The following is a 14,122-nucleotide window of genomic DNA, read 5'->3' as shown; positions in this document are numbered from 1 at the left end:
TGCGATTGGTACAGGACAGAGCGGAGTTTAGGGCTGTTGTACATAGGGTCGCTATGAGTCGCAGGCGACTCGACGGCACATAACAACAACAACAAGCAAACAACCAACCAAACAAAACATTATACCTAGACTTTTAAAGAAATTCTCAGATTCATCTTCAAATTTTTTTTATTTTTGTCTCAGGACATAAAGAAGCTTCTCAACTTTTCTTTCCTTGTTCTTCTTGCTCTTGTTTTGTAAACTTAAATCAGACATGACCCATAGCTGACCTTCCAGCAGATCTTCCGAGGTAGTTAATCACAGGAGAACAGATTGCCCATGCTTTTCCTGTGGAACAGCTGGTGGCCTTGAACTGTGTGACTACTAGATTGCAGCACAGTTTATGGCCATTAGGCCACCAGAGCTGCCTCAAACAGTAAAAGTAACTTTTTTTAGATTTTCTGTCCCTCATTGTAGAAAGAAATAATGATTTTAACTGTATAACTTCCTAAGCACCAGATTCACAAAACTAAGTTATTAATCTGTGAGTCTGAAACAATGAATCCCACCCTGACACTAAATGTCTAAAGAACTGAAGATGGTACATGCAGGCACAATGAGCATCTTTCTAACAGCTCACAGTGAGTGAGAATAGCCCAGCCCCTCACTGCCTCAGTGCAGAAAGCAGATAGAGTTGCTAGCCTTGCTCCATGGCACGCTAGAGCCACACCAGCAGCAAGAGGTTTGTTGATTCATTGCTGACTCACAGACTCACAAGCTAACAAGAAAGGGCCTTATTAGAGAAGAAGTTGAAGAGTGGGGAAGACAAAGAATATTTTACAATACAAGTCCAGGTTTAGTCCAGAAGATCCAAAGTACAATTCTTTAATTAGTCTAGGCTCAAGTTTCAATTCATCAAGCAGCTTTCCTTCCATCGTCAAAGGCTAGTATTGCAAAACCTTTAATTGTGGCCAACACTAACACAAGAAGGCTCAGATTGCATCTTACCTCAGTTTCTCCACAGCAATGCCACAGTCTCTCAACCACCATTACCAAGGTCTTTCCAGGAGGATCTTGCTTTCCCCAGGATTTTGCTCCAGGCTCACTCAAGTCTTGTCCTCCTCAAGTTTTACTCTCACATGCCTTGGTCCCCTCAAGTCTTGCTGCCACAAGTCTTGCTGGCCTCAAGTTTTGCTATTGAGTGTGGAAAGCAGTCTTTCTCTTATTCTAGTCTCACATCTTTTGATGATTTTCAAGATCATGTGCCTGCAGTTAAGGTAGCTGGAGACCAGAGGAGGCTAACAGTGATTGCTAAAAAAATTCCAACTTTTAGGCTAATATCACAATCATGAAAAAGAATGACAGAAGAAGAATTGATAACTTTGAGTTGTGTTGCTGGAGGAAAGTACTAAACACCCCATGGACTATGAAAAGAATGAACAGGTATGTTTTGGGAAAGGTACAACTTGAGTGTTCTTTGGATGCAAAGATGACAACGCTTTGTCTCTCATACTTTGGAGAGATATCATGATCGGAAAGGTAAAGGGTCAGTGAAAGAGAGGAAGACCCCCATGGAGATGAATTTACATGATGGCAGCAGCAATGGGCTCAAGTGTATCAAGATAGTGAGGATGGTATAGGATAGGACAGGATTCAGGTCTATTGTTCATAGGGACTCTGTGAGTCCCACTCAACTTAGCAGCACCTAACAAAAACAAAGCTGTAAGATTGGTGTTGAGATGAGTACAAAGAGGTACAAACATGTGGGGACATGTCTGAACTCATAGGAACTGATTTTGTATTATTGATGCTGCCACCTAGAATAGCTCCCTTTTATAAAGTTGGTAACGGTCAAATATGGCTGATCTGAAGTGTCTCTTACTCTTTATGCTGATAGATACAGATCTATAACGTTACATATATAGTTTTTGTACTTCCTGCTTTATGGATAAAAATATTTGTCTTTCATTTGTTTTGTAACTTAACTTTTTAATACCTTTATATTACATTTGAGAAGAATGAAAAAGGTCATTGCAAAGACAGAGGAGGAAGAAAAGACCAAAATGGCTGTCAGAAAAAATTCTGAGTATAGCACTAGAGCACTGAGAAACCAAAACAAAGGGAATAAATTAGGAAATTAAGGAGTTAAACGGAAGATTCTAAAAGGCAGTACAGGAAGACAAAGTAAAGTTTTACAATGAAATGTGCAAGAAGCTGGAGTCAGAAAATCAAAGGGGGCAAACTCGCTCAGCATTTCTTATGCTGAAGGAACTGAAGAACAAATTCAAGCCTCAGGTTGCAATACTTAAGGATGCTTTGGGCAGAATATTAGATGATCCGGGAAGCATTAAAAAAAGAAGAAAAGTGTATGCAGAGTCATTGTACCAAAAAGAATTGACAGACACAGAAGAATTTCATGAAACAACATATGAGCAAGAGTCTGTAATGATGAAGGAAGAAGTTCAATCTGCTCTGAAAGAATTGGAAAAACCAAGGCCCCAGAAATTGATAACATACCAACTGACATATTTCAACAAACAGACACTGCCCTGGATGTGCTCACCAAGTTGTGCCAAGATATCAGGAGGACAACCACCTGGCCAACTGACTGGAAAAGATCTATATTTGTTCCAAATTCAAAGAAAGGTGACCCCACAGAGTGCAAAAATTATCAAATAATATCACTGATATCATGTACAAGCAATACTATACTGAAGATAATCCAAAAATGACTGAAACAGCATATTAATAGAGGATTGCCTGAAGTGCAGGCTGAGTTTAAGAGAGGCCGTGGTACTAGGGATATTATAGTTAATGTCAGGTGGATTTTGTCTGAAAGTAGAGAGTACCAGAGGAATGTCTATCTGTGTTTCATTTCTTTGCAAAGGTATTTAACTGTGTGGATCACAACAAACTGTAGCTGACTCCGAGAAAAATGGAAATCCCAAGAACACTTAACTGTGCTTAGGTGAAGCCTATACTTGACCCAGAAGGCAGTCATCTGAACAGAACAAGGAAACCCTGCATGGTTCAAAATTGGGAAGGGTGTAGACCAGGAGTGTTTTCTATCTTCATGCCTTTTTAATCTATATGTGGGACAGATTATCCAGGAGGCTGGGTTTTATGAGGAGAAATGTGGCATCAAGAGATCAAGATTGGAGGTAGACTCACCAACAATCTGTGTTATGCAGATGACAAAACCCTACTTACTGAGGTGAGGAGGAACTGAAACACTTGCTGCAAAAGATTAAGGACTGCAAACTTAAATATGGATTGAAGCTCTAAATAAAGAAAACAAAAATTCTCACCACTGGGCCAACTGGCAGCGTCATGATAGACGATAAAGAGATTGAGATTGTTAACAGCTTTAGTTTGCTTGGCTCCACAATTCACACTCTCGGTACCAGCAGCCAAGAAATCAAGAGAAAAATTGCAGTGGGAAAATCTGCTGTCAGAGACCTCTCCACAGTACTGAAGACCAATGACGTCAGTCTGGAGACTAAGGGGCACCTGATAGAGGTCAAAATCTGCATTTACTTACTTGCTTTGCATTACAGAGCCAGACAATGACTAGGGATGACAGAAGAAGAATTGATGCCTTTGAGCTGCGGTGCTGGAGAAGAGTATTTATTATATCAAGGACTTCTATGAGAATAAGTTCATCCTAGAGAGGGTGAGACCAGGTTGCTCCTTGGAGACAAGGATTCTGAAGCTTCATCTGACATACTTTGCATACCTCATTTAACACACCTTGTCTGACATTTTACAAGGCAGGACCAGTCCTTGGAGTGGGACAACATGCTTGGGAGGGTGGTGGGTGGAGGGACAGTACAAGAGAGGAGACCTTTGATGAGAAGGATTGATTCAGGACTGGGGAAATGGGGTAGGTGTGTTGGAGACAATAAGATTGTAGAGCAGGGTTCAGAGCTGTTGTACATAGGGTCGATATGAGTCACAGGTGACTCGACAGTACGTAACAACAAAACCAACAAGCAACATTTGCAGAACAAATTAGTTTTCTATTCAGCAATTTGTACACATTTTGTTTTTTAACATTATGAACATGGCATATGATCACAGAAGGTTTGCTGGCTTTGAGTCAGAGTCAACTTGACAGCATCTAACACAAATAACATGTTTCATGTAATTGATAGCAATTCTCACATTAATTATAACGATATTCATCCCATTTTCTCCTTTCCACTTATCCAGTCATACTTCACCTCTATCTGTTGCTGCATTCTGTGTATAATCCCTGGAGAAATGTTGTCCTTTTAATTTTGTATAGTGGGTTGTTCTAAGGGAGACCTTTCTACTTAGTATTATTGATCAAGCTATAGATAAGCTTGTGTATTGTTTAACTGCCATGAGTCATTGCGGGGAAAGAAGGATGACTATATGTCATGGTCTCAGAAGTTCTACCAGTCTCTTTAAGACAAATAATACTGATTTGTTTATTTGTTTACATTTTTCTCTTATTGTATGTGAGACCTTTTACTGTGTTACCTTTCGACTGGTCAACAGTGGTAGCCAAGGTATCATTTAATTTTTCCCTCACAGCTATGGAGATTGAAGTTCATTTGGTCTATTAATCCATTGTGTTAGTAGTCTGGTTCACTTTCTTTTTCTCAAGACATTACATTTTTGGTTGGTTTCATAATTTTAAAAAATCATTTCTAAATCGATCCTGAAATATAATCTGGTGAGCGACAAGATAATATCCATACACATACAAGGAAGTCCTGTGAATACCACTATCATTCAAATATATGCACCAACAACTAGAGACAAAGAAGAGGAAATAGAAGATTTTTACCAACTGTTTCAGTCAGAAATTGATCAAACATGCGATCAAGATTCATTAATAACAATGGGCAACTGGAATGCAAAATTGGAAACAGGGAATAAGGATCAGTAGCTGGAAAACATGGGCTCGGTGAGAGAAGTGAGGCTGGAGATAGAATGATAGATTTCTGCACATTCAAGGATTTATTCATTGCAAATACCTTTTATAAGAAACAAAAACGCAGGCTATGCACATGGATTTCACCTGATGACACAGATAGGAATCAAATTTATTACATTTGTGGAAAGATTCTCTGGAGAAGCTCAATATCAGCAGTGAAGACCAGGCCAGGTGCTGATTGTGGGATAGACCACCAACTACTCATATGCAAATTCAAGCTGAAGTTGAGGAAAATTAAGTCAAGTCCACGGAAACTAAGATTTGACCTTAAGTTTATCCCACTCGAATTTCAAAACCATCTCAGGAACAGGTTTGAGGCCTTGAGCACCAATGAGTGTAGACCAAATGAGCTCTGGGAGGATATCAAGAAAATCATTCATTAAGAATGCAAAAGATCATTACAAAGGCTAAAGAAGAAGAAAAGACCAATATGGATGTCAGATGAGACTCTGGGTTTTGCATTAGAGCACCAAGAAGCCAAAGCTAAAGGAAGAAATCAAGAAATAAAAGAGCTGAACAGAAAATCTCAAAAGGCAGCTCAGGACAACACAGCAAGATACTATAAAGAAATGTGCAGAGAGCTGGAGTCATAAAATCTAAAGGACCAGTCTCACTCAGCATTTCTTAAGCTGAAGGAGCTGAAAAACAAATTCAAGCCATGGGTGGCAATACTTAAAGATAGTTTGGGTAGAATGTTGAATGATCCAGGATATATAAAAAGAAGATGGAAGGGGTACACAGAGTCACTGTATCAGAAGGAATTGGCTGACACAGAGGAATTTCATGAAATAACATATGAGGAAGAACCTATGGTGATGAAAGAGGAAGTACAAGTTGCTCTGAAGGAATTGGCAAAAAAAAAACAAGGCTCCAGGAGTTGACAGCATACAAATTGACATATTTCAACAAATAGACTCTGTCCTGGATGTGCTCACTAAGTTGTGCCAGGAAATCTGGAGGACAGCCAGCTGGCCAACTGACTGGAAGAGATCTATACTGGTTCCCATTCCAAAGAAAGGTGACCCAACAGAGTGTGGAAATTATCGAACAATACCATTGATATCACATGCAGGCAAGATTCTGCTGAAAAGTATCCAAAAACATTTGGAACAATATGTCAACAGAGAACTGCCAGATGTCCAGGCTTGATTTAGAAGAGGTCGCGATACTAGGGATATTATAGCTAATGTAAGATGGATATTGGCAGAACGCAGAGAATACCAGAAGAATGTCTTCGTTGACTATGCAAAGGCTTTTGACTGTGTGCATCACAACAAGCTATGGCTGACTCTGAGAAGAATGGGAATCCCAGAACATTTGATTGTGCTAATGTGAAAACTATACTTGGACCAAGAGGTAGTCCTCAGAACAGAGCAGGGAGAGACTGGACGGTACAAAATCAAGAAAGGGGTCTATCAGGGATGTATTTTGTAGCCATATATTTTCAATCTGTATTCAGAACATCATCTGAGATGCTGGGCTGTATGAAGAGGAATGTGGCATCAGGATTGGTGGAAGAATCGTCAACAACCTGTGCTATGCAGATGATACAACCCTGCTTGCTGAAACTGAGGAGGACCTGAAGCACTTGCTTCAGAAGGTCAAGGACTGCAGACTTCAATATGGATTGAAGCTCAATATCAAGAATACAAAGATTCTCCCCACTGGACCAATTGGCAGCATCAGTATGGATGGTGAAGATGTTGAGATAGTTAAGTTTTCGTTCACTTGGCTCCACAGTCAACACTCTTGTAACAGCAGCCAGGAAATCAGGAGACAAATTGCATTGGTAAAGTCAGCTGTGAGGGACCTCTCAAGAGTACTGAAGTGCAATGACATCAGGCTGGAGACTAAGGTGTGCCTGATCCAGGCTATCGTCTTTGCAATTACGTGCTATGCATCAGAGAGTTGGAAAATGAATAAGGATGATAGAAAGAGAATTGATGCCTTTGACTTTCGGTGCTGGAGAAGAGAACTGGACTGCTAGGGGAACAAACAGGTTTGTCCTGGAGAGGGTGAAGCCAGAATACTCCCTTTAGTCAAGGATTCTTAAGCTTCGTCTGACATACTTTGGGCATGTTGCAAGGAGGGACTGGTCCTTGGAGAGGGACATCATGTTTGCGAGAGTGGAAGGACGGTGTAGGAGAGGAAGACCTTCAATAAGATGGATCGATTCTGTGAGTCAAGTGGTGGGAATGAATGTGTTTGAGGTTGGCACAGGATATAACAACGTTTAGGGCTCTCTTACATAGGGTCGCTATGAGTCACAAACTACTCAATGACACATGACAACAACATTATTTCATTTTTGAATCTTGGTTTTTAACTTCTGTGAGCTTATACTTTCTTTTTTGGGGGAGGAGTGCAATTCTTTCTGCATGATTAAAGTATTTGAAAAGCTTGTTATAAGCTAAATTAGAACACCTTGTAATGGAACTTAAAAAGTACTAAATGAGAAGAGAGAAGTAGGAGTGACACCCATTTCCTAAACAACACGCCTCTGAAACTTTGAAAAACAACTATAGTTATAGAAAGGCTTCAGGCTTTTTGTTCATAGGGTCGCTATGAGTCATGTTCAACTTGACAGTAATCAACAAAAACAACAAGTCTCAAATCTAGTTTCAAACCTGTAATTTAGCATTTAAGAGAAATGAAAGTGTTCATCTTTGAAACAAAGGAAATGACCTTGATATGTCCTTTAGACATTAAAAACTATATCGTTTAAGTTAAAGCTCAATGTTATATACATCCTGAATCAGCTGGTATCTCTTAGCCAACAAACCATGCAACATGTGTTGAAGGTTTTCATCGTAATAGATGCCTGTAAATAGTGCATATGATAATAAGAAAACAAGCAAGAATTAATTTTTCTGTTTTTCATACATTGTACATTATATTTTTAACCTGTAGTTTTTTATATGTGTTATCTTATTTGATGCTTACAGTTGAGGAGCTAGGAAAGAAAGCTAGTATTAGCCCCATTTAGAAGATAAAGGAAAACAGCTTCAAAGACATCCAGCATGTATTGGAAAATTTCAGAGGTAGTAAGGAAGGCAGAACTAAAACTATGAAAGACATTATTATTGTTGCATATTGATTAGTGTGCACTGTGCTTGAATGGCATTCTTTAGATCTACCTTCTCAAACCACACAATATTACCCTACTGTGAGATAGGCATTACAATTTTGTATTTACTTCTAATGTATCTCAAAGGGAACCTTGTTTAATGTTATAACATTTGTAAATCTCTTTGAATAAGGAATCATTTAAATGCAAAGTACCCCTGAACATTATCCCCTGTACTCTCCCATCAGGTACATAAAAATCAAATAGGGCTGACTGTGATCTTTTAGCAACATAAAAGTGTCATAAATTGACTCTTTGCACCTTGCTCCACCACCCCCTGGAGAAACTGTGTACCTCATGCGGATCACTAAGTGAGGTTATGAGGCCCAGGCTACAAGCACTCCATAGAACATAGGGGTGAAATTGACAAGTTGAAAACCTTTCCTAAACTTCCACTTAGTTCCAAATCAGCAGGATTGAGAATTAGTTTCTTGCACAGCCTGAGAAAATACATTGACAGAGATCAGGCTTTTTCACAGGAGGGGAATCCATGGCTTTTGGAAACACGAATGATGCCAAAGCAAAGAACTCTGCACAATTCTGTCCACTCCTGCTGCCACTGGCCACTACATGTTCTTTTTCTTATTTTTTTCTCATATCCAAGTGTTACCATTTTGCTATGTCTAGCTTCCGCTTATACAGTCCTCATTATTTTCTGTTGTCTCTGAACGATATAGGATTTTAATATGTTGTTCAAATACATAAAATATAGAATTATTTTTTTGGTAAGGGGAGCTCTAGTAGGTAAGGTATTACACTCCCATCCAAAGGCAAGTGGTTTTATCTGCAGGATAAAGATGGGCAATCTCTTCCCAAGCAATTTATAGCCTCTGAAAAGGTCAACTATGAGTCGGTTTTGAATCAGAGACAATGAGTTTGAGAGATTAAGTTTGATGCTATTATGCTAACAAAGTTACTGCTAGAGTTTCTTAATAAATTTAAAAGAAACAGATTGGAGGAACAATAATATTGTCATTCAATTGATTATGAATCATGAAAGACAGTGTTGAGTTGACCTTTAAGATCTTCTTGGCTATAATCTCTTCAGTCTTTCCCTTCATCTCTGCCCTAATCCCAAAGTCCAGCTAGATGAGTTCGAGACACCAACCCTTTGGTTATTCTCAATCACTCTCATTGTCATTGAGTAAAACTGACACATAGCTGATCCTCCTCTGGATATCTGAAGCTTTAAATCACATGGAAGGAGATTGCCCATCATTTCTCCATGGAGCTAAAGAGGTATGGACTTGAGTTTGTAACTTAGTTTTCTATAAACTATACAGGAAACACCATTTTATAACCTTGGTTAAACTTTTTCAGATTAAATTATCATTGATATCTTTCTTGCCTAAAATAGATTATTTTAACTATACAATATAATGGTTTTGACATCAGCTTAAGCTTTAAATACCTCACAAGTAGTACCCAATTTTCCTATTTTATTCAAAATGGGGTTTTATAACTTTGCTTTTCCTTATATTTCCATTAAAAGCTTCATTCACATGTATTTCATAGAACTATCATTTTGGGGGGAAATCCACTAAGGTTACATATAGTGAAAATTTTTTTAAAGTAAAAAAAATGTGAGTTTTAACAGATGTATACATCCTATAAAAAGTACCCTTAGAGAAGATATAGAATATCTCCATCAAACCAAAAATGTTTATCTACTATTGCTCTTATACTAATTATTATAGGCAATTATTTTTCTCATAAAGAAATTTTTAAATTGTGAAATAATACAATTCATAATTTCTTTGTCTGACTTATTTGCTATCTTGAAAAATTCCAGCATCAACTTTTTAATCACCTTCAAAATCAATCAAATAAAATACATTTTTATGTTAATTCTGAAAATAATTGAAAGTATCATGACACATTTTTTAGATCAAATAAGATCTACTATATATATTGCTCTTTCTCTCAACCCAATTAAATGCTTGATATTGTATGCATTTCTACTAAATTAAAGAAAATAAAATAATTTCGTGTTCTTAATGTTTTTTTATATAATAGAACTTCCAAAATACAAAATTCTAACTGTGGCTTATATACATGCAATATATTTACCTTTTTGTATGAAGCTTTAATTCTGTAAAATTGCTGAATTCACCTCTTATATCTAATAGATTTTCAAGAATTTTCCCAGATTCACTGTGTACATGAAAGTGTTGTCTGTGAATAAGCCATTTTGTGTCTTAATTTCAAAAGCTTTACTGATTTTATTTTTCTCGACTCATTGCAGGAGCTTGAACATTCATAAAAGTTTTGAATTGAAGAAATCTTGACACTAGACATCTTTTCTTTGTAATTGTTCTAAGAATAGAAAAATATCATATTTCCCATTTAAAATGTCTAAAGCTATCTTTATAGGGAACTCTAGCATCTTGCTGGCAAGGAGTCAAGCTGCCAATCTGAAGGGACATGGTTAGGATCTGCCAGCTGTCCACAGAGGAAGGATAGGGAATTTCTTCCTGTATGATTTACTGCCTCTTATATCCACTGGGGAGACAGCTATGAGTTGGTTCCACTTTGAAGGTATGTAACTACAACAACAATATGTCTATTGCATGTTTCATCCACCATATTTGGAAAGTTTCTATTTTGAATCACACATCTTTACTCATTTTTATTTCTTTTTTTAAAGTTAAAGCAAAAGAGGTTTATTGAACATTAGTGATAGTCTAGGCCTGGAAGGCATTTAATTTCAGAGTAAAGGTGACTGTTCGGCCCAAACAATGATTCACATTTTTGTAACTTTGTCTTCATTGTGGAGACAACATGATGGCCAGCTGAAATGTTTGAGTGGAAATTTTTATTATTTTTATTATTATTTTGTAATTTCTTTACATAAGCTAGACTCACTTCTGGGAGAAGGATGGGCAATTCCTTCCTTGCAGTTAACTGTCTCTGCAAACCCACTGGGAGAGTCAGCTATGAGTCGATTCTAACTTTACTTGTAAACAAATATAACAACAGACACATTTAAAATTTATCACATATTTTACAATCCCACCACCATTAAAGTTCTGATCTCCCACGTGAACTCCAACATTTGTCCTGTCAAACTTTGCCACTGCTACTAGAATGAGATTGTATGTCATTGTTGTCATAGTTTGCATGCCTCTGATTGCTGATGATTTTGAGCATTTATTCGTGTTTCTTATGGCCATCTAAATGCATTCCTTTGTGTTCATGTCATTTTCCCATTTTGTTATTTTTGTTATTTGATTGCCAGTCTTTCTCATGTGGTGGTACTATAGCAGTCTGCAAATTTTCACTGTGAGGTCCTTATCTGAAATATTACTGCCAAATGTTCCTCTCCTTCCCCAGTCTTCAGGATTTCTTTTGACCCACTGGAAAAGATTTTGATGCACATAAGGACTTAATTTTTTTAAAGTTCCATTCTTAGATATTTTTTTTTTTACATTCTCTTGGTTGTGCACTTCTGTCTATATTTGCTAGCTTATTTCTGCTATAGGCTAGGGAAGGCAATTTAGTATTTTCTCAAAAATATGAGTATAGAAATTCCTTATGATTCAGCTATTGTACTACCAGAAATATACCTGAAGGAAATTAGAACTGAGTCATGAACAGAGATATGTATATCTATGTTAATAGCAGTGCTATTTACAATAGCAATAAAATGGAAACAGTCCAAATGCCCATCAACAAACAATTGGATGGGAAATTGTGACACATTCACACAATGGAGTACTATGCAGCACTAAGGAACAACAATTTTGTAGCATACTATATAACATGGGAAAATCTAGTGGGCATTACGTTGAGTGGATGAACGCAATCTCATAAAGATATATGTATTATGAAACTATTATTGTTAAAATAAAAGGATGACTCATAAAATGTGTATAAATGCCAAAAGGGAAAAGGGGCAGAAAAAAGAAAAGAATGGAAATCACTAGCATAACAGGCTTTGGTGGATGGATTTAGGGCATAATGAGGGAATGGGAAAGATTCAATTGGGACTTGAAAAGAAGAGATAGTAAATTGTCATAGATCAATGGCAAATAATTATAGGGGATAGAGAATAAATGAATGATTGCCTGAAACACAGCATGAGTGACTGTATAAAACATAAATAATACGAATGAAACTTAATATAAATGAATTGTTGTATGAAAACCAATAAAACTTTTTAAAAATTAGCACATATCTGATAGGCTGATATTTCCACTCATTATGTGAGTTGTTTTTCCATATATTCTTTCAAATGTAAAAGTTATTAATTTGGATTCTTTGGGGTCAATTTTTCTCTTTCTTTTTGTTAGTGCACTCTTGCTGCCATTTTTAAAAAACTACTTCAATATCTTCAATATTCTAAAACAGTTTTATATTTTATATGATGTATAGGACTATAATGTATTTTGAGTTAATTTGTATATAAAATGTGATTTAGGCATACAGTTTCATTATGATTATGATTATTATTTCATTATGATTAGGATATGATTATGCAGTTGTCTCAGCTCTATTTGTTAGAAAAAAACAAACAAAAGGAACAAAAGCTACTCTTTCCCCACTGACTTGATCTGGTGTCTCTGTTCAAAATCAGTTCATTGTAAGTATGAAGCTATTTCTTCTGAATGGTCAATTCTATCCTACTCATCTATGTAATATCTTTATCTCAGAGTCACACTACCTTTTTATTAGAATTATGGTTTGTGTGAAAATTTACAAAGCAAACAATTTTTCTACTAACCATTCATATAAATTTAATTTTATAACATTAACTTAGAATATCTGCAATTTAATCAAACCTTTTCCACTTCTGCTCTATAACTCATTTTTGTTAATCTTGTCATCTTTCAAATTCCTATCTCTGGACTTTCTGCTTGGATAAATACTGCTTTTGACTTATGTATATGTGTCTTGGTGTGTGTATTTAAGGAGTGAGTACCTTAAATAACTTGTGCTATTGGTCTCTTTAAAGGCCTATCTATTGTTTTAGTCCAAAGTTGAATCATGGTAATAAGCTGTGTTCCAGAATCAAAGGATAACTGATGGTCACAGTATAAGTTATATCATTCTCAATGTTACTAGTAAGCACGGCCTTTTTATAGTTTTGAGTTTTGTTCCACATGTTATCCCCACAGTGAAGAGGTTCTTCTACTCTGATCCTCTTTATAGAGAACCAGATACAGTGATATCTGGACACCACTCAGTTCTTCTGGTCTTGGGTCATGGGAGTTGAAGTTTAAAAGGTGTGTTAATCTTCTGGATAAACAATTTCCATTTATTTTTGCTTTTTCATCTCTCTTTCTTTGTTCTGGACAAGGACAGACAAATGCCTCAGAAGGCTACTTACAAGTTTTTAAGACTAAAGTTACAACTCACCAGAGTATAATGTGAAACTTTCAGTTTGTGGATCATGCTTTGTCAAATGACCTTGATATCCACTAAAGCTGTGTTCTCAAGGTCCCAGACCAGAAATTCACTCTTTCAGGATTTTTGGTTATTATACCAAAAATGACTGGCACAGCACATCAGCAGAGATTGCCGGAAGTCCAGGCTTGGTTTAGAAGGGATCGTGGTACTAGGGATATTGTAGCTGATGTTAGATGGATCTTAGATAAAAGCAGAAAATACCAGAGGAATGTCTATCTGTGTTCCATTGACTATGTAAAGGCATTTAACTGTGTGGATCATAACAAACTGTGGCTGATTCTGAGAAGAATGGTAATCTCAGAACACTTGATTGTTCTAATGCGAAACCTATACTTGGACCAGGAGGCAGTCATCAGAACAGAGCAAGGGAACACTGGATGGTTCAAAATTGGGAAAGGTGTATGCCAGGGATGCATCCTATCTCCATACCTTTTCAACCTGTATGCAGAACAGATTATCTGGGAGGTTGGGCTCTATGAGGAGAAATGTGGGGTCAAGATTGGTGGACAATTTATCAACAATGTGTTATGCAGATGACACAATCCTGCTTGCTGAAACAGAGGAGGACCTGAAGCACCTGCTGCAGAGGGTGAAGTACTGCAGCCTCCAATATGAATTGAGGCTCACTGTCAAGAAGACAA

This window comes from Elephantulus edwardii, unplaced genomic scaffold (genome assembly GCF_000299155.1).
Source record: "Elephantulus edwardii isolate Elephantulus edwardi_28Jun2011 unplaced genomic scaffold, EleEdw1.0 scaffold00155, whole genome shotgun sequence".
Taxonomy (NCBI): domain Eukaryota; kingdom Metazoa; phylum Chordata; class Mammalia; order Macroscelidea; family Macroscelididae; genus Elephantulus; species Elephantulus edwardii.
This window is presented reverse-complemented; position numbering follows the sequence as displayed.